The sequence below is a fragment of the Leuciscus leuciscus genome (genome assembly GCF_965113295.1).
Source record: "Leuciscus leuciscus genome assembly, chromosome: 1".
NCBI classification, from domain to species: Eukaryota; Metazoa; Chordata; class Actinopteri; order Cypriniformes; family Leuciscidae; genus Leuciscus; species Leuciscus leuciscus.
In genome coordinates, this window is record NC_138725.1 from 29,328,387 (window position 1) to 29,347,712 (window position 19,326).

Here is a 19,326-nt window from a genome sequence, read left to right on the forward strand (position 1 = left end):
CAAAAATGTTTGCAGTAGTACAAATAATAGAAATTTGACGAAAATTGTTAATATCAGATCTATCACCATCTTTGAAAAGAGGAGTAACTCTTGCACATTTCCATATGGAAGGGAATGCACAAGTAGATAAAGATAAGTTAAATAAGTCTGCAAGAGGATACATTAATACATGAGCAGCAAGTTTCACAAATTTTACTTCTAGACCATCCGGACCAGCTTTACTGTTTTCTTTTAGCTCACCAATTGCATGAAAAACATCATTTGGAGAGATTTTAATAAAAGAAAAAGAATTATTAGTATTAATTAAGTTCGAAGTACCAGACATCTCATAGGGATTAAAGTGGTAGAGATCCCCAATGGAAGAAAAATGCTGATTAAAAGACTTAGAGATAAGTACTGGATCTGAAACAACTTCATTATTTAATTTTATAAGATTTATAGGGCTTTTTTTTGTTTTATTAAGAATGTGATTCAAATGATTCCAAAACTGTCTTGAATTATGAAAATCTTGAGATAAACTATCTTTATAGTAATTAGATTTAGCGTTTCTTGTTTGTGTCTTACATAAGTTCCTAAGGTACCTGTAATTTTCCCAATCAAAAGAATCTTTTGAGGAGCGATATTTGGCCCAAGCTTTTTCCCTTTGTTTAAAAAGACTTACTAGATTAGAGCTGATCCAGGGTAAATGCCTGCCTTTAACTCTACTAATTTTCATGGGAGCATGTTTATCAATTACATTCATAATTTCTGAGTAAAAAAAAGTCCATGCATCCTCCACATAAGGAATTAACTGAAATCTCTCCCACCTAATTGCAATTAGATCCCGAATAAAACAATTAACATTAAAGTTCTTACTTTAGCTTGGAATTTTAATTTTCCACACACAAAATATAACAGAATGATCGCTTAAGCAGTCTGACATTACACCCGATTGAACTATTCTTTCAGGATGTGTAACTAAAATCCAGTCCAACAATGATGAAGATCGATAATCCACTCTAGTAGGTTCATTAATTAACTGAGTGAGATTTACACTACTAATTAAATTTCTATCCATAGAAGAGGAGCGATCAAGCCAGTTCCTATTGAAATCACCCAATATAATCATTTCATTATGCCTCTCAAGAGAGTTAATAGTTGCCAAAATACATTTAATAGAGTCGCTTGTAGAAGATGGAGGCCTATATATGTTACCAATTGTTAAATGCTTATTATCATGAAATGTAATATTAATAAAAAGACTTTCAAAATTAACTGGTTCTTCCTTCGGAATAACACACTCAGAGACTAGGTTTGCAGCAACATAAGTGGCCACCCCACCACCTCTAGAGGCCCTGTCAGATCTATACAGCACAAAATGATCAATTTCAACACTTTCATCAGTAATTTTACTGTGTAACCATGTTTCTGAAATAGTAATGATATTAGGTTTATATTGAGTAACCCAGGCTCTAAGTTCATCAATTTTTGATGCAAGGCTCCTAATATTAAGGTGAATTACTCTCAAACCTTTAGTTACCTCTATTGTATTTCAGGAAATTATAATAGCAACATGTCAGACAAGAAAGAGTTGGATGAAAGCAGGTGAAAGAGAAACAACCAAACAACAGACAAGCACAAATATTATTCCTTTCACACACCATAACCACAAACCAACAATGAAAACACACACAAAACAATAAAGGATGATAAATGCAAACAAATACAAATACAAAAACAAAAACAAAAATAGGCTGCATAATAAAACAACTTACAGCTCAGCCCGCTATGCTCAAAAGAAGAGGCAAAGAAAGAAAATTTAAACAATTTTATAACAGCAGTGGCTACTCAGGTAGTATACTAGTTTATAGTTAGCAACAAACAAAACAGAGCTGTAGCAACAGTAAGTTAGGCTCGAAACAAATTAACAGAATATCTTTAGCCAAAAACAAAGTAGGCTAATGTCACTACAAATACATAGACTATAGTTACTCCCAGTAGTAGTCCACACAGCTATCGCCTCTAAGCAGCTAAATTGGTGAAATAACTAGATTTAGGAAAGAAAAGATCGTATTGATCAATAATGTTATGCTACATTTAGCTTCGGATATCAAGGAGAGTCAGTAGAGAAATCCTTGAGGAATACTTCAACTTCTTCGGGAGATTGGAAAAGGTTTACCTTACCATCCTGGATCACTTTCAACGTACATGGGAAAATCAGTGAGTATTTGAAGTCCAGATCCCGCAGCTTTTTCTTTACCAGGTCAAACTGCCGACGTTTCGCGGTAAGAGCAGCACTGAAGTCAGGGTAGATATAAATCCGTGATCCATTGTACACAAGCTCGTTTTTATCCCTTGCAAGTTTCAGAATCTTTAGCTTGTCCTGGAAATGAAGAAATTTAACCAGGATTGGCCTTGGTCTGGTGGAGTTTGACTTAACAGAGAAAGGAGTACGATGACACCATTCAATGCATGGAGCAGTAAGGAAATTCTTCCCGCCTAGGAGCTGCGGTATCAGGCGAGTCATGAAGCTGTAGATATCACTGCCCTCTGATTTCTCAGGTACAGCTATAAATCGAAGGTTAGAAGCACGGCTGCGATTCTCAGCAGCTTCAGTACGATCCATCAGGTAGGAGTTTTCCTTTTCAAGCGTTTTAACTCGTTGTATCAGATCCCTCACATCATCTTCATTAGAACTCACTCTCTGCTCAAGTTCTGTCACATGTTCACCGAGTGTAGCAACAGAGCCTTCAATTTTCTGTATGCTCTGATTTATAGTATCCAGTTTCAGGTCCAGATGAGAAATCATCTCAGTTTTAATTTGCTGCATCCCTTCCCAAATTGTTTGGAGGGAGATTGAATCCTGCGTCATTATATGTTGTCTCTGCTACTTGCGTAGAGGTGAGTGGAAAAATTGTTCAGCTGGTATTTTAGAGAGACTTCAGATACCTTAATTTTTGTCCACAAATAAAAGTAGAAAGGATGTCTCACATGAACCTTAGATGATAAAAGTTTGAGCAAGCAGGCTTCAGCTTCTTAAGCACACTCACACCATGGCAGCCATTTTGAAAAAGTTCTTACAACGTCACATTCATTCAGTTCATTCATGGCACAATGTTTCTCCTGGTTTCCACGTCAGCGCAGTTTGATCCGTTAATAACGGAGAAATTTGAATGTTTCTCACTCGATCTCACGCTGATGTTATTACTTCAGTGGCGAATTCAAATGCTTTCTTTACTGGATCTCTTAGCGCTGTGTAGTAACAGTGTCGCTTGAGTTTCGTTCCGCTTTCATTCCGCTTGCCATTTGATGTCGGGCGACGTTATGGTGGTCGCGCGTGCATTTGAATGAAAATATTGAGCGCTATATCGGAAAATTTTTATATCGTTACCGACAATGGTGTACCGTCGATAAATACCGATACCGTTTTATCGCCCAGCCCTACTTGAACACCAGTATAATTTTGTAGTCGATCTAAGAGTAATGTATGATCTATAGTATCGAACGCAGCACTAAGATCAAGTAAAACTAGTATTGAGATACAGCCTTGGTCAGAAGCTAAAAGTAAATCATTTGTGATTTTAACGAGCGCAGTTTCAGTGCTATGATGCGGTCTGAATCCAGACTGAAACTTTTCATAGATATCATTTTGTTGCAAGAAAGAGCCCAGTTGAGCAGACACCACTTTTTCTAATATTTTAGACATAAATGGAAGATTTGAAATGGGTCTATAATTTGCTAGATTATTATGATCTAATTGTGGTTTCTTAATGAGAGGTTTTATAACTGCCAGTTTAAATGTTCTTGGAACATGACCTAAAGATAAAGACGAGTTAATAATATTGAGGAGAGGCTCCTCCACTACAGGTAACACTTCTTTCAGTAGTTTAGTTGGTATAGGATCTAATAAACATGTTGTTGTTTTAGATGAAGTGATAAGTTTATTTAACTCTTTTTGTTCTATAGTTGTAAAGCACTGTAATTGTTCTTGCGGGGTGATAATTGAAGCTGAATTATAAGGCGCGAATGAAGATTGAACGTTTACAATTGTGGTTCTGATGCTTTCTATTTTCTCAGTGAAGAAGTTCATGAAATCATTACTACTGAACTGTAATGGGATATTTTGTTCGGGTGACGTCTGTTTATTTGTTAGTCTAGCCACGGTGTTAAATAAAAACCTTGGATTGTTTTGGTTGTTTTCTATTAGTTTGCGGAGGTGCTCAGCCCTGGCCGCTTTTAGGGCCTTTTTATAACGTGACATACTGTCTTTCCACGCGATTCTAAAGACCTCTAAATTAGTTTGTTTCCATTTACGCTCTAAAATATGGGTTTCTCTCTGACAATAGTCAGCTTGTCTTATCACCTGGTCCTCCCACTTTCCCATCTGCTTCAAGACTTGTTTTGATATGCTCCCAAGACACTTCTTTTATACCCAAAAACTTCTCAGCTCCCTTAACTATGATTTTAATTTTCTCTGTTTTTTGTCTAACTTGATCAGTACAATTGATCACATATGCCACAAACAAAATAATCGTATCTACTGTCAGTTCTGTATTTGTTTTCTCTGTTTGACCTGCATCTATTCTTGACTCCTGCATATCATTGTCAGTATCAACCCTTCCCCTTTGTCCTTGTACTTTCTTCACTGCTTCTGCATAACTTATGTTGTTAACTGTTTTAACCTGCTGTATTTCTACAGTCCTCTTCCTAACTTCACATCCTCTTATGTTACCCTGTGTTGGCCACCACAATTACAACATTTATCCAGCACATTGTCCTTACATTCTTCTACTCTACGCTCACCTCCACATTTGGGACACCTCTGCTTCCCTTTGCAAACTGCAGCTATATGCCCATACCTCTGGCATTTGTAAAGTGCCAAAGCGGGGAGGAATATAGGGCCTAACTGGAAAGCTCATGCATCCTACTCTCACCCTTTCTGGAAGTAAGGACTCCTGAAACTTCAGAAGAACAGATAAGCTATCAACCCTTTTACCATTTATTGTTCTCAACAGTCTCTTTATTCTACTCACCTCGCCTTCACTAATACTGCGCTTGAGTTTCTCCAAGTCTTCCTCCAAAGGAATCCCTGTTATCACTCCCCTTGTTACTCTATTCTCACCCAAAACCTTTCTCTCACTAATAATTTTCTTACATACACTTTCAATTTGCAAGGCTTTATTTTTCTGTTCCTCTGTTTTGCTTGTTATCAACAAGCTTCCATCTCTCAAAATCTTTGCCATTTCCACATCTCCTAGCTTCTTTTTTAATTCCCTAGACACCGCTATCGGACTTAAAGGGATACTCCACTTTTTTTGGAAATAGGCTCATTTTACAACTCCCCCAGAGTTAAACAGTTGAGTTGTACCGTTATTGAATCCATTCAGCCGATCTCCGGTTCTGGCGATACCACTTGGACAAGTGGACAAGACCATTAGCATTTCTCTCAAAAAAATGACCAAAGGGGGGCGTCACGTGACCCAGAGTGAGATGGCTGCCTGAGATCTTTTCTCCGCTCAAATTTTCAAAAATTTACATTTCTCTCCTCCGATTTCTCATTTTATTTCGACAAACGGATTTTAATTATGTCAGACACACCTTCTGATAAAGAATTTCCTATCTCTGGCTCGACGTGCTCACAGAAGGCTAAAGAAAAAGATAAGAAAAAGCCTACTCACCACACGCCTTCGGCTGATGCTAACGTTAATGCAGCCGAATCTCCCCTGGATATGTCGCTGATTTTAGCAGAAATAAAGGCCAACGGTTCACGCCTCGATGGAATTACTAGCCGTCTAGAGGGGATAGCCAATTCTGTGTCTTGCCTTCAGAATTCATTCGCTGCCCTCACCGAGAGAGTTACGGGCGCTGAAACTCGCTTGGATGAAGCCGAACGAAGGATTTCGTCTGTCGAAGATTCGGCGGCATCTACTGATGGGCAACTTTCCAGCTTGAAGGTGATCAGTTGCAGACAAAGATAGACGATCTTGAAACCAGAGGCCGTCGCAAGAATCTGAAAATAGTAGGCCTGCCAGAGAAAGCAGAGGGCTCTGGTCCACTCCCAGCGTTCCTGCGAGACATGAGCCCTAAGATGCTGCCTGCTGATTTCCCTGCACTGGACATCGAGAGGGCCCACAGATCTCCCACCTTCGCACCCAACAATCCGAATTCAGCTCCGAGAAGTATTTTAGTTCGGTTTCTACAGTTCACTGATAAAGAAGAAATTTTAAAAGTGGCCCTTAAGAAGACTGTTACTCACAATGGCTCAGAGCTTCGATTCTAATCGGATTTGTCAGCTGGCCTGCTGCAGAAACGCTGTGAATTCGCGACCGTGGGTAAAGCCCTGGCCGCCCGCGGTCTGTATCGGGGATTCGCCTATCCGGCCAGACTCAGGTGTCTGCACAACGGAAAGATTAAACTGTTCAATGATCCGAAGTCAGCCAAGGATTTCCTGGACTCTCTGGACGATTAACTTCGACTTTCGTCTGAGATCTGCACTCTGATTTTCGGAGGGGAAAGTGAAACTGACGATTCCATTGGACATAGAACGGTACAATATACCCTTGTTAGTTTGTAAGGTTTTAAATATCTCATAGCCTATATGTGGCTGGTATGAAAGGGTAGTTATTTATTTTTTATTTCAAATGTTTATTTGTTTATTTCAATAATGATTATTATCCCAATGGTTTCATCTAATACTGTTTTATGTTTGTATTACACTCGTTAGTGGAGCGGGCCGTGACGGGGCCGTATAACTTGGTGGTATTATGCTATCAGCTGTTTCATGGCTTCTTGTGTTATTTTGTAATTTCTTGATATCATCTGTGCCTCATCGTTTGGGGATGGGGTCCTGGGGGGAGGGCTCATCGGGTTTGTTTCATGTTTTACTTGTGGTACTCTTATGTTTATATTTGGTATCTCACACTGACATAATTTGCTGTATAATTTTGCATGTTATTTTTATGGCTCTACAATTTTCTGTATGCAGAACGCTCTTAAATTGGTAACTTGGAACGTTAAGGGCATAGGTAATGTAATTAAAAGGAAGAAAATTTGATCATTCCTTAAAGGGACACTTCACCCATTTGCATTAAGCTTTGCATTGTTAGAAACCCAGTCATACTATTGAATGGTCGTGCAACACTCTCTCATTTTCCCCTGAGACGGGAGAAATCCGTTATTTACCTCTTACACTTCCTCCTACAATGACGCAAAAATCGTCATTTTGCGTCATTGTAGGAGGAAGTGTAAGAGGGGGGGATTTCTGTTGAGACTACAGACACTCGTTCCTCATCTTTCCCAGGGGGCGGGACCCGCTCACGCTACAGACCTATTACAGATCAGTGGGTGGGACTTTACTCTCTGAAACTGAAAGCAATATCCTCCATCTTGTTTGAAGCTAAGCTAACAGGCGCTGTGGAGACAGATGTAAAGTTATGACAATAGCGGAGGAGAGTGCTCAATATGATATAGAAGAAGAGGATTTCGGAAGTCTGATGCTTGAATCAGGTGTTTGTGGCTACCTTTACAAGCCGCATTATAGCGAAGAGCAGCCGAGGCAGAAGACCTGCCTGCCGCGGACGAGGAGCCCGGACTGGCTCAGGTTAGGGCGGACTGGTGGCGCCGGTGATCTCACTATGCAACTATGAACCGCTACGAACACAGAGATAGAGTCCGTCTGTGGCAAAGAATTTCAACGAGGACAATTTCTCCTGGACGAAATCTCTGAATCAGACGAGGACACAGACGTTTGTGTTGTGAACTATCCTAGTTTCGCACCGCATATGTTCTGACTGAACATCCAGGTACCATGCAATAATTCACCTTTTCGAAAGAAATACAAACGAGGAGTAATGCACTAATGAGTTTGCCAACTAACTAGACATTTTGTGTGAATGTGAAATTAATTTCAAACTCTGGTGGTAGCTAGACTTGTAGACGGAAGAGTGATTTCTCTTATAGGCAGATATGCGCTTTCTGGATTAGTGGGAGTGGCTTGCGGAGCTGTGCAATGTGGTGCATTGTGGGAGTTGTTGTCTTTCATACAAATGCATCCTGAAGTTATTTTTTGTCTTTTCTCGGTCACAAAGGCACCAAATTCAAAATTTCTTTTACATTTCGACTACATACAGTGAGGAAAATAAGTATTTGAGCACCCTGCTATTTTGCAAGTTCTCCCACTTAGAAATCATGGAGGGGTCTGAAATTGTCATCGTAGGTGCATGTCCACTGTGAGAGACAATCGAAAAAAAAAAATCCAGAAATCACAATGTATGATTATTTAACTATTTATTTGTATGATACAGCTGCAAATAAGTATTTGAACACCTGAGAAAATCAATGTTAATATTTGGTACAGTAGCCTTTGTTTGCAATTACAGAGGTCAAACGTTTCCTGTAGTTTTTCACCAGGTTTGCACACACTGCAGGAGGGATTTTGGCCCACTCCTCCACACAGATCTTCTCTAGATCAGTCAGGTTTCTGGGCTGTCACTGAGAAACACGGAGTTTGAGCTCCCTCCAAAGATTCTCTATTGGGTTTAGGTCTGGAGACTGGCTAGGCCACGCCAGAACCTTGATATGCTTCTTACAGAGCCACTCCTTGGTTATCCTGGCTGTGTGCTTCGGGTCATTAAGACCCAGCCTCGACCCATCTTCAATGCTCTAACTGAGGGAAGGAGGTTGTTCCCCAAAATCTTGCAATACATGGCCCCGGTCATCCTCTCCTTAATAAAGTGCAGTCGCCCTGTCCCATGTGCAGAAAACACCCTTAAAGCATGATGCTACCACCCCCATGCTTCACAGTAGGGATGGTGTTCTTGGGATGGTACTCATCATTCTTTTTCCTCCAAACACGATTAGTGGAATTATGACCAAAAAGTTATATTTTGGTCTCATCTGACCACATGACTTTCTCCCATGACTCCTCTGGATCATCCAAATGGTCATTGGCAAACTTAAGACGGGCCTTGACATGTGCTGGTTTAAGCAGGGGAACCTTCCATGCCATGCATGATTTCAAACCATGACGTCTTAGTGTATTACCAACAGTAACCTTGGAAACGGTGGTCCCAGCTCTTTTCAGGTCATTGACCAGCTCCTCCCGTGTAGTTCTGGGCTGATTTCTCACCTTTCTTAGGATCATTGAGACCCCACCCGAGGTGAGATCTTGCATGGAGCCCCAGTCCGAGGGAGATTGACAGTCATGTTTAGCTTCTTCCATTTTCTAATGATTGCTCCAACAGTGGACCTTTTTTCACCAAGCTGCTTGGCAATTTCCCCGTAGCCCTTTCCAGCCTTGTGGAGGTGTACAATTTTGTCTCTAGTGTCTTTGGACAGCTCTTTGGTCTTGGCCATGTTAGTAGTTGGATTCTTACTGATTGTATGGGGTGGACAGGTGTCTTTATGCAGCTAACGACCTCAAACAGGTGCATCTAATTTAGGATAATAAATGGAGTGGAGGTGGACATTTTAAAGGCAGACTAACAGGTCTTTGAGGGTCAGAATTCTAGCTGATAGACAGGTGTTCAAATACTTATTTGCAGCTGTATCATACAAATAAATAGTTAAAAAAATCATATATTGTGATTTCTGGATTTTTTTTTTTAGATTGTCTCTCACAGTGGACATGCACCTACGATGACAATTTCAGACCCCTCCATGATTTCCAAGTGGGAGAACTTGCAAAATAGCAGGGTGTTCAAATACTTATTTCCCTCACTGTATATGACCCACTTTAAATAAAAAAACAATGTTCAAATGGGTGAAATGCCCCTTTAAAAAAGAACAAATATCTATCGCGCTACTACAGGAAACTCACTTATCTGATATAGAACATATTAAGTTGAAAAGAGATTGGGTTGGTCAGATTTATTTTTCCTCTTTCACGTCAAATAGTAGGGGCACTGCCATTCTTATTCATAAAAATATCCCATTCATTCTCGAGCATGCAGATTACGATTCGGAAGGAAGATTTGTGTTGATTTCTGGCTTAATTCATGGAAGACATATCACTGTAGGAAATGTATATGCTCCAAATACAGATTGCCCTAACTTTATGTCATATGCAGTCCTAAAATTTAATCAGCATTGCACGAACATTGGTTTTTTTGGAGGTGACTTCAATTGTGCACTTGATGGAAATTTAGATAAATCATCACCCCGGGTCTCAATTTGTTGTAAATCTTCACATACCTTGCGCAATACTTGTAAGAACCTTGGCCTGGTGGACATTTGGAGAGAGCTGCATCCTAGAGACAAAGATTATACTTTCTACTCTCATTCTCATAACTCTTATTCAAGACTTGATTATTTTTTCATACCATCTGAATGTATACATCGTGTGAGTTCTTGTCATGTTGGCCCTATTGTGTTATCTGATCATGGCCCTGTTTATTTAGTGATTGATATTAGTATATCAATCCAGAAGTCAACCTACTGGAAATTGAATACTTAATTCTTAAGTAATACTAACTTTCACACTTTTTTTAAACAGAAGATAATTCAGTATTGGCAGGACAATCAGAATTCGCCAGTTTCCCCTGCGATGAAATGGGATGCTGCCAAAACCACAATGCGAGGCCACTTTATTGCTTATGCTTCTCTGATGAATAAATCGAGTTCACACGCATTGGTTTAGTACCTATGATCACGCGCGTGAACTCGTCAATCGATTACTATGGACTTCGACCGAAAACAGGATGTAAATACAGGTATGAGCCCTGGCTGAATAAACATAATTTTTATCCATATCTTTCACATCTACTGCAGTCAGATTGACCCGCATTCACTCTGAAGGAATCACTCACATTGGCTGTGCACTTGTAATGGCACATCAAGGATGTTAAGAGGCTAAAAGCAGGTTTAAAACTGGCCCCATTGAAGTCAACAGGGTGCAAATTTTAAAAAGAGGATAACACGGTGTTGGCAACACCGATTTTTGTCATTGTTCTCTGTATTGACAGCACTCCAAGTTTACAAAAAAATTAGCTCAATGTTAAAATTGACCGGAGTTCTCCTCTAAGTTGTTTAGAATGCTTGATTTGATATGAATTAATGATTTAGTTAGTTTTACTGCAATGCTTACCTGAATAAATTAAATCTGGTGAGACTGAACACGGTGGTCGGTGGAAAATGGTCCATCTTCTGATTGGTTCATTTGCTGTGTAATAAATATTAGACATAATGCATAAGGTCACTTATTTTATATAAAGTTAGCACATGTATTGTATGCTAACAGTTACCTAAGTTAGCCTGCACATCACTGGCTCAAGAGCACTTATGACATATTGCTAATCATTTCAGCAAACTTTCAAATCCACTACTACGACTACATTTTATACGTAACGTTAATCAAATTAATAAAGAGTAGATGATTTTTAAAACACCCTTACAGATAACATTTTGTGTATTGTAACGTTAAATCGAGTAACGTTAGCACTAAGTTACAATCTAGGTGCGGTCACGTTTACCATTGCTTGGCGAAATTTTGCGTGTAAAATCCATTTATTAATAAATGTCTCTTCATTATCTGGAATTTCGTGTGAAAGTGGAAAAAAATTATGCCGATTTTGAATCGGGGTTTCCACGCAAATTCGCAGCATCAACATAAAGCTGCTTGGTTTAGCCTTGCTTCAGCTAACTTTAACGTTAACTTACACTATTGACAATAGAGTTTTTTGCCCGCAAAATCTCGTCGTAACCTAGCTTTTAAACCAGTATTAAAATAACAGTAGAAGGAAATATTGTTTTTTTGTAAATGAACATGAGTAAAAAAATATAAAAATATAATTCAAGTAAAGTACAGCGAGCTTACCTCAAGAACCTTGAGCATCACCGGCGTGATTCGGCGCGAATCATCTCCTCCCTGGTAAAGAGGTGGTTTTCTATGGCGTCAAATGGTGGACAAAACAGCGCAAGCGCATAAACACAGCGCGCAAGTGAATTACAACAGTGTGAGCAACGTGACAAAGCTCGCACGTAAAATGTAAACATGCAGAACTCTCAACTCACAAACTGGAGGACAAAAAATATGATTGTGCGCACAAATTAACAAGTCGCAAGCAGAAATAACAGCCGCGGGTCCTGACAGGTTCTACACGCTCGAGTTCTTTTCTACACGCGCGCGCAGATTTGAACACACGCTCGAGTTTTTTTCTACACGCGCGCGCAGATTTGAACACACGCTCGAGTTCTTTTCTACACGCGCGCAGCTGAAATCTTTACGCACACGAGTCAGTTTTAACACTTTAAGGGGCGGGGCTCAGACCTTCCTGTTAACAAATGCCATATCGCAGCTTCTCTGAAAATCTTTTGATTGGTTGCTATGCCGTGAATGATGTCCTCCTGTTGTTGGCTCTCTCCGAACGAAGACACTCAAAACAGAAAGCGGAAACTCTCTAAAATGTATTCTGACATTGATCCTATATGTGACTGTTGTCGTCATGCTCCTGCAACCCTGGCACATATGTTTTGGTTCTGCCCAACCCTACATGGATATTGGACTGATATATATTTGAGACAATGTCAGAGGTAGGGGAGACCGGGGACAGTTGCAACATGTCATTTTTCTCCAATCAGAAACAAGCTAGAGTGATGACACTCATACTGTACATGCACAGTTAGACCCTCCACCCACCAAGAAGACAGTAGACATATTCAACATCTGCTGCTGCATTTATTGAACAAAACTTGTTTTGGAGGTATGAAAGTAAATTTTTTCATGAGATATATTTTTGTCATACTGTCCTGAAATTTTGTATGAATTAATCAAAACTTACTTCGTTTGAATTATTGTTTTTTTGACTTCTAAGTGACATGGTTAGCATGTGTCAAAGTCAGTGTGTCTACCAGGCGTATGATGTTCTGTCATGGCTGATAGGGTCGGGGACGGTTGCAACATGTTATAAATTGCATGTTTAATAAAAGTTTGTTGCATTGCAAATTGTTCAATTCTTCCTGTCTGACACTGAAATATGGAGAGATTGAATAGCATCTGTAACACCTGCACACTGAATCTATGTAGGCCTATGTTCTACACATGAACAAACAAAACTCAATAACTGTTATTTGATAAATATGACTAAATAAATAAATAATAGGCTACAATAATATTATTGAAATAAATAATACTATAATATTATAGTAGGCCTAAAACAGTTAATATTTTCAGAATTTTTTGCTCATTGAGACAAAAAGCTTAAGTTAATTAATGAAATTTAAGGTATTTTTAACATGTTGCAACCACGGTACAAGGCAGATTTTGTGGCCTTTGTGACCCTCCTGGCCAGACATCAGATTTTACTGCATTGGAAATCATCTGTCTCGCCTACTCACTCTTTGTGGATTAAAGACGTTTTTCACTGTATTAAACTGGAGAAAATCAGATACTCACTGAAGGGCTCTCTCAAGAACTTTTACAAAATGTGGGGTTCTCTCCTTGCATTATGGAAACATACACTCCCTGCATACTGGAAAATAGTTAATTGTACTTTCTTCTAGTGTGTTAGTGCTCCTGTACTAATACTTATAATTGATTGTGTTGTTTAAAAATTTACACTTTTTCTCTACATATGTTAAATTGTTCAACTGTGTTCTGGAATGGTTGGAATTTTGTAATATGTGGAGAAATTTATAAATAAAGTGAGAAAAAAAAAACAGAAAGCGGGATGACAGACCTTAAGAAGTTTTTTATGTTTTCTTTCAAAGTTATACACATGTGTTTATATGTTAAATGTATCGTTTAGGTAGAATTAACACAAAATTGTTCATTTACAAATGCTTGATTTTTTTATGTGTTTTTTGTTTTTGACACAAGGATCTCTTTTGACCTGATTCGAAGTTTGTAAGCGATTTAAATATTTAGGACATTTTTACATAATTGACTTGTGTAACTTATATAGGTAAGGTAACACAGACAACTCTTGATGTTATAAACTAAAAATAGCTAGACACATTTTTTTTTTCGTGTAAGTAATTAATAAATGTATTAAATATATTAACATTTTCCTTTATGTCAGTTGTTTTCTCACAACATGCTACTTCTTGCTTAATAGCGATATAAGAGTCACATGACCTCAGCATTTGCAGGAACCAAATTTTCAATAATTTTATCAGAAATGTGGCCCACTCACAGCTCCTTCCCTTATAGTCCAGTCATTTTATGAAAAAAGGTTGAACAAATTGCAACAGAAGCAAACTCAACTGATTTTGTATCCTCAATATGTCCTGAGTAAGGGAAAAAAGCCCAGAAGAATCCTCTTAGGGGAAAGTTTCGAAAAAGACCCAAATATAGCCTATTCATACGCCTATTACTTCTTTTTCTTACGTGAATAGGGTAAAAAAATTTACCTTTAGATATCACCATGAAAATTATTGTTGAGTTGATTACTTGCATCAAGACAAACAAAAAATGTATTACAAGTTTTTGAAATTGTTTGTTACCATGGACAAACAGTGCATAATCTAATTATGTATGTGCTAAGTTTCATAAATACCAAAACAGAACTAAACATTGGGTATAGCTAGGCGAAAATATCTTGAATCTTGTTGACATATAACAGTAAAATACTTAATGTTAAATATGGAACTCATTTAGGCTACCCATGAGCATTAATACATAGAGGCAGGAAGAAGTACTTTAGAAACCAGCCTTTATTAATTTTTAAGAGATTGGGTTTGAGGCTGGGTCAGTGGGACAAGTGTGTATGGGATGAGTGTCTTCGTTCGGAGAGAGCCAACAACAGCCAATCGCAACAGGAGGACATCATTCACGGCATAGCAACCAATCAAAAGATTTTCAGAGAAGCTGCGATATGGCATTTGTTAACAGGAAGGTCTGAGCCCCGCCCCTTAAAGTGTTAAAACTGACTCGTGTGCGTAAAGATTTCAGCTGCGCGCGTGTAGAAAAGAACTCGAGCGTGTGTTCAAATCTGCGCGCGCGTGTAGAAAAGAACTCGAGCGTGTGTTCAAATCTGCGCGCGCGTGTAGAAAAGAACTCGAGCGTGTAGAACCTGTCAGGACTCGCGGCTGTTATTTCTGCTTGCGACTTGTTAATTTGTGCGCACAATCATATTTTTTGTCCTCCAGTTTGTGAGTTGAGAGTTCTGCGTGTTTACATTTTACGTGCGAGCTTTGTCACGTTGCTCACACTGTTGTAATTCACTTGCGCGCTGTGTTTATGCGCTTGCGCTGTTTTGTCCACCATTTGACGCCATAGTTTTCACGAACAGTTTTGACGCGAGGGGTAGTCGATAATGAAGTGATAATGTATACATGTTTTATTTTCAACAATATAGTAAAAACAAAATAGTTGCTGACTAGTTGTCATGGTCACAAAAGACAGAAGCAATGTTGCAAGTAAAAACTCAGAATGTTTATTAATGATGGTAGAAATAGAAGTCCGGTAGTGGATGAGCAGCTGATGACACAGGGACTGGATGATCAGCGAAGTGTCCATGAAGTGAAGTGATGTAGACGTGACGACCCAAGTGAAGACCAAATCCAAGTGAACAAGAGACAGGAACGGGAACACGAACAGGAACAGGATCACACGCGGGAGACATCAAACAACGTTCTGACAATGAGAGAAAAGTGCGGTGAGGTTTTAAAGGTGCATGAATGAGTTGCAGCTGGAGCGCTGAATGAGATCAGCTGGATCGCTGATCAAGCGGAATGAGCGGTAACGCCCACTCTCACACACCCAGACACACAAAACAACAGTTACACGAGACACGAAGGAAACAATGAATCTATGAACCGTGACACTAGTGTCGTTAACAGACTTTCATCTACTAACGTTACTGAACTGACTGGAACTGGATTATGTTCACTCAAAAGTCACCTTATTGGTTGGTTCAGTTCGACTAGCTAATTAAAATAACGGTCGCGTTATAAAAAATAACACATTAAAGTGTGTAAGCACATCAGTCTACTCATATTGTGTTAAATGCTTTGAGTAAATACCCAAGTTGTGTAAACTTTAAACTACACATTGATATGTGTAAAATAGATACTTTTTTAATACACAGTTTTAGTTAATATTGACACAAAATGTGTAAATTAGAGTGTTACACATAATTTGTGTAATTTTTCTACACATTCCTTCTAAGAGTGCATGCTGGTACCATGATAAGTATAGAACCCTATCAACTGTGCCGAATTTTGCCACTGCAAGCACCACTTCACATTTTCTTCAGGAAATGTACATTCTAGGTTTGTAGATAAGGTTTCTCCATGATTCAAATGCCCTGCCGATGTTGAGCCGTGTTTTTTCACCCGAAGTTCATCCGATTCACGTCTAGCCTTACGAGCTTCAGCAGAAAAAACTTTTTTTGTTTGTTTTTTATTAATATGTGGAGTTTGTGTTGGAGTCTGTGTTGTACGACACAGGTAGTTTCTTAGTGTTATCAGACATGTCATAAGTTGCATAAGTCATAAGTCCATAAGTTGCAGTGTCGTCGCTGTTGAGTGCAAAGTCAGTAGATGAGGCTAGAGGCTCGGGAGCGCACATGCAGGTCACGTCACTGGATTTCACGGTAAATCTGACCCAGGACCTTCACATAAAAATAAGAATTTGCTTTCCGAGGTAATAGCAAAACCCGCAAAGTGGATCATTTTAATGTGAGATTACAACTCCTTCACACACAGGCAATAAAAAAGATTCATTTTATTAGAAAAGTTACATACAGCACCTTTAATGGAAATTAATGTAATTATCAAACAGTTGTTTGTCCAGCAAACGGCCGTAAGATTAACCCATCAATTTATCAACAAAAATTATATATTTCTTATAATTCGAAGAAGGCTATTTTTTGGCCACGAAAATCACCTTCCTGTTCTTATAACATTTAGGTTACTGAAATAGTAACAAATTGTAAAGCTTTGTAGCTTTAGATCGTAACGCTTCAGAGACTTTAAAATGTTGAGCAAACAGAAGCAATTAGGGATATATGTTTTTTTAATAAATGAAACTACAAATACATATGACTAGTTACATGGAATACATGTATATACAGAGTACAACCAGAAAACAATACAAGACAACGAATAACGAATGAGAGAGAGAGGATGAGAGAGAGATTGAAAAAAAAAAATCTCAGGATGGAAATTTTAGACAGTTAACTCTGAGAGACCAATACCTTAAATCGCCCTGCAAACAGGGAATAGACAACCTTAAAACAGCATTTAGAGTTCGATAAAAGTAGTTAGTGATGTGACATTTGAACCGAGGCGTTGGAGCTTGTGTCGAGAAAAAATGGGCGTGCCAGATGAAGCCGCGATTCGAGGCTTGTGTTGTTAACGTGAAAATCACGTGACTGATGACAAACGAGGCCTCGGTTTGTGTGGATACGTCATCGGTTCGGTCTGAGTGTCGCTTCTGGATAAAAGGCGGTTCGAAACTCGCGCCACCTTGTGGGTGTTGTCAGCAGTAGTAGAAGCAGTTGTAGTAGTGTCAGAGAGTTAGAGAACTATCATTGTAATTGTCGTTATTGTGTCATATATGTGTTAGGGCTGTATATTATTACATTATCAGGTTAGAATAGTTATAGTATATTGTTATTATTAATTATAGTAGGCTTAGCTATATTATAGTCTTGTTATATTAATTAGATAAGATTATTTGGATTGCTCTGGATTCTTTTATTTGGATTGTCCTTTTGGATTTGTTTGCTTTTTGTGACTCTTCCTTTTTCCTGGTAATGGAGCCAGCAAGAAAGAGGAAATCCTCCCCTGTATATTGGGCTCAACAGAAGCATCAGTATCCTCATTTATACCAGCTGGCACTGCCATTTTTAAAATAAGTGTGTTACCCCAACACACTTGAAATAATTCTGTTTCTCAATAAAAATCGATTGTAATCCTTCCTTCCAGACTATTCTGTTGCAGTTTACTTTATTACACTCCCTCCAACATAAGCACTGCACTCAACACAGTGTCACTGTTGTTGTTCATACTGTCACTATCCAAACAATTAATGAATATTTAATTAACTGTGTGTGTGACTCTGCACAAGTAAATTCAGACAGAGAAAGATACATATTTTATATTATACACAGTGGACAAATGTCTGCTCATGTCTTTTTATTATTGCAAATGAAAGGTTACATACATCAAAAGCGAGTACAAAATAAATAAATAAATAAATAAATGCATGTTTTTATTTAAATACAAATATTTTTCTAAAATATATATATTTTTCTAAAAAATATATTGTGTATAAAATCGGGGTGTCCATGTATAAAAAGCGAGCTCCTTGACAAAAAAGCCAATAGACATATTATACTGTTTATTACTGTTTTTCCAATCAGATGAAACCTAATTCATGATGATTACTGCCAGAGAATTTAATGACAGTGTAATTGAAGGTTAGAATGTCAAATCATTTAACATTTGATTCCATGTATAAAATGGTGTGATTTATAAATGTAACCTCTAAAATGATTCAGAATGTCACTTGTGTAAGCCAGTGACACTGGTTCAGAATGAATGAATTTGTCTGCTATTTCTTTGCACAGTAGCTAGGTGTCACTAGTGAGCAATGCTGAATGAAGCTTTGAGTAATGAACCTTTGGCTGAAGCAATGGGCTGCGAGGTATCAGTGGTTCAGGAAGCCTCATTTTGCCATCACTAAAAGTAGTACTTGCATGTGGTCTTGTGTGGAGCTGAGGACAAAACGTGCGTGTGTCCGTTTGAGCGCAGCTGGGCGTTCTACTCTTGCTTCCGGAGCAAACGGAGTTCGCGGGAAGTTTAAAGAGTCTACTTAAAGTTAAAGTTGCCGACTACGTTCACTTCACTGAACGTAGGAAAAGTCTGAAAACGAAAATAAAGACAAAGATTAAAGAAAAGAAAAACGGAGAAACTCGGAGTTGTGGAACCGGGAACCTCTCACTGACGAAGTGCACGGAGAAACTTTCTGGGTCAGTCTCTTATCGAGAGTCTTAGTTTGCGCCCACTTTGCGTACGTGGACCAATCACCTTCAGAGATTTCAGAGCGGGAGGATTTCCTTTGTCCTGTCAGGACGGTTCATCTGCATAAGTTATGACGGCGTTTAGAATTGGTCATTTCTACCCAGAAAGATTGTACATACAGAATAATACAATTTACTGTAATCTCCTATATATGAGTGGCTCAGTCAAACTGAGACGGTTAAAGGGATACCAAGGACGGCAAGAAAAGGAGGTGGGAATACGAAGTTATATTAGTATACATGAATAGGAGCATTTATAGTTCACTCTTTCAACTAGAAAATCATAAACTATATGAACTGGGAAACACACAAAAGTATATTGTATACATATAACATGCTTATATTCTAAGTTAATGTTCAAAGTTTGTGTATGCGTGTGCGT